Here is a 3,383-nt window from a genome sequence, read left to right as displayed (position 1 = left end):
TTGTTTTACTCTAATATCTCACTCTGGGCTAAGACTGCTGAGGTAGCAGAAATGCAGAGTTGTGAGAATGTTACTTATCTTGTGTCAAAAACCCAGGACCATTCAGCAGGTGTTTTTGCCACTTGTTTTTGCCACATTCAAGGAAATTCTTTCCTTGCTGAGTAGTAAGCAAAAATGTGAGCAATAATTTATTGTATTGCTTTTATTTTTGGAGAGCATCTCTCAGAATAGACCCAATGGATTTTGACTTTGCAGTTATTGTTTATATCAGTTTGTTGTACTGGCCCCTGGCTTCTGGCTTGACTGTTAGAGCACTTTAACTTTTGAGTGTGTGTGTGTGTGTGTGTGTGTGTGTGTGTGTGTGTGTGTTTAATGCTGTAGTGCAGTAACTCATAACTGAAGACCCAAAGGGCCTTCCATCTATAGGGAAAGTTCAGTTCTGGATGTTGCAGCTTTCAAAGGGTTTCTAAAGACTAGACCAGTTTGGCTAGCAGTGTGGAGATTAACATCACTCTTCTAAGGCTTTAGAYGGTGGTAAGCTTTCCTGACCTGTTTCGGACAGGAAAAGCAGCTTGGAAATATGCTGAGGAGGCAGTCTGCAGTATTAGTCAATACCTGGACAGGATGGGGTGAGACAGAGGAAAATGGCCTTACTGCTGAGAAGCTACTCTTAGGATAATTCTGGATGGGCCAGCAATGAGGCAGTGAAGGTGAGGAGAGAAATCAGGTAAAGGACTTTTCTAGAATTAACTAGCCTAGGTTTGAGCTAGTGTGCTCTTGAACAGTTAGCAGTGAAGCTAGCATGCAGCACTGCGGGTAGTGAGGCCGAAAAGCTGGACAAGTTGGGATGCAGTTAACAGCACAAAAGCCACACTTGTGTCAATCTCTTGAGTTGCAGTTACAACTGACTAAATGATGCACTCTGCATGTTTTGAGACCGTTAAGTTAAACCAAAGTGTGGGATGATTGCTGGGTATGATTACAGTTTGTTAGTTGCACCTCTGTTGTTGAGCATAAATGAAGGGTAGCCTCTAGAGATGGCATACAAAATTGTATGGAATCAGAAGGACAAAGGCTCAGGAACAGCTTTTCTTATGCCTGCCCCTCAGTTTTCCTATCTATAAAACAGAGCATATTTAGCAAGAAGAAACAGGTAAAATTTGTATTGATGTCACTATAAAATTGCTTTGCTTCAGGTATAATTATGGCACTCGTAATTAACCAAGCACCCTTGAATTTAAGCACTCTTGAATTTGTAACTATGGTATTCGAGTCAGAAACTCCTTAGAAAAGCAATTACTGAATTAATGAATAACTTCTGAATTCTATTTAGCAAGCACAGCATGTCTCTTCAGAAATTCCTCTCATTCCTATGTATTGTTACTAGTACTGATTTCAGAAATATTCAGCCTCATATTAGCTATAGATAGAAAATTTGTGAAGCTTGCGGAAAAAATATGGTTGCTGTTTAACAGACTATACTGCTAAAGACTGAGCTCTACACACTCTTTGTGTAAGAGGAGTTGCATTTGTTCTGGATGTTAAAACCACTGCCTTCCCCTGCCCCCGACACTTGAATGTTTTTCTCTATTGTTCAGTGTACACAGGAAAAATAAGACTCTGTGGTTTATCATTCATCTTTCTTTTTTACCCACATAAACCATAGGGTGTTTTTGAATTTTCTTATTAAAAACACTCCATCCTTAGCCCTCCAGATTTGGAGAGCATTGATATCTAGGGGATTAGTTTTCCAGTAACTTTCGTGACGTGAGTAAGAAACAGTGCTGTACAGATCCATTCTGTTTATATGCTGACAGCACTAAGTGCTTAGCCATGCTGCTTTAAGCAGTAACTAGTATGGGAATCTGCTTTAGTGGAATATGATCCTAGAGAGAACACCAGTTATCCTCTCTTTTCTCTCAACTGTTTGCTGCTGATAGGCCAGAGAAATTGTAGAAAGCTTTATGCTTGCTGTCCTTGAGTCACTCCAAATTTCTTAGGTATGCAATAAGATTTATTTTTCATGAATGACAAGTAAATACTATGATCTGAAAGTCAATGTCTCTTCTTCCTGTTTATTTCTTCCTTATCAGTGGTAARACTGGCAAGTAGAAGTTGATGATGAATGACATGCAAAACAGTCTAACCTGCTTCCTGTATCTGTGGTAGCTTTTGCAGTGATAAAAAGAGTAAAGCATGGTGTGAGTGTGTATGTGTGTTTGTGTGTGTGTGTGTATATGCGCGCGCRCRCRCACACACACACAYATATATATATATATATGTATAAAAAAATATGAAAATGGGCATGGCAGTTTATACCAAACGTAATACAATAAAATTAATGTGAAAGGAAAACTTTTGTCCTGTGATGCTCATGAGTAGCCCCTCAATTTGTGTTTGTAGAAATCCTTTGTGGCACAGCTTAGGCTGCATTTCAGATCTCAGTGTCTCACACTTCTCTGGCCTGTTCTTTGTATATTCCTTTTTCAGAACAGATCCTACTCTGTGTGTTAGACACTTTGTAACCTCTAAATATCTAGCAGTTTTATATCAAGCTATCTGCAGCATGATTTCCTTGAAACTTTCTCTGAATGCATTGCACACGTAGGCTAGGCCAGCAAACTGTTCAAACCAACGGTCATCACTGCCTATGTTTCCTATGATAATCCCTAAATCTAAGCTTTATTGAGAGAGATTAGCTCATTTTGGTTTTAGAAGTTGAGTACATTTGAGACATGATATTAACATTTACTTCAAAAAAACCTCCAGTGTTTACATGCTCTGTTTTCACATAGTATCTCAGCACAGAATAGGATCAGTAACTTGTGATTTTTTTTTTTCTTTTTTTTTCCTGGTCTGTCCCTTCCTCCCCTCCACAATTGTTCAGACTTTCATTTACAAGCATAAGAAAATTGCTTTTAAAAAAATGTTGTTTTCTACGTGAATACAGTAAATGGAGTTCATTTCAAATGAACGCCCAAACCACACGTATAGCCCTTTGACTCAAATATGTTGAAGATAATGTTCTGTTGATAAAGCTTTATGATGGGAAAATATTCATTTTTTTTTTTTTTTTTTTAAGTGCCTCTGCATTTATCTTGCTATAGTGTTCACTAAATTATTGCTAATGTGGAGCTTTATAAATAATCCTTTCTGCATTGCTGAAGAGTAATTTAATGGACATTTCTGGGAGGTCATGCTGATGGGAAGATATTTATAGGGAGTATCATGGGATGCCTTGGATAGACTGAGGTGTGTGGTTTGGCTTTTAAGTATTTTCTTACCAACTGACAGCAGAGAGTGGGGTGTTGATGTTGGTGAATGTACAGTTTGCTGCTGCGCAGTGTGAGCACACTTTGTGCCTACTGTTCCCAGCCCACCCA

Source organism: Rhea americana, unplaced genomic scaffold, assembly GCF_003343005.1.
Source record: "Rhea americana isolate MKP2758 unplaced genomic scaffold, rheAme1 scaffold_172, whole genome shotgun sequence".
Classification (NCBI taxonomy): Eukaryota; Metazoa; Chordata; class Aves; order Rheiformes; family Rheidae; genus Rhea; species Rhea americana.
The sequence above is the reverse complement of the archived record's forward strand: the minus strand, read 5'-3'. Positions refer to the sequence as shown.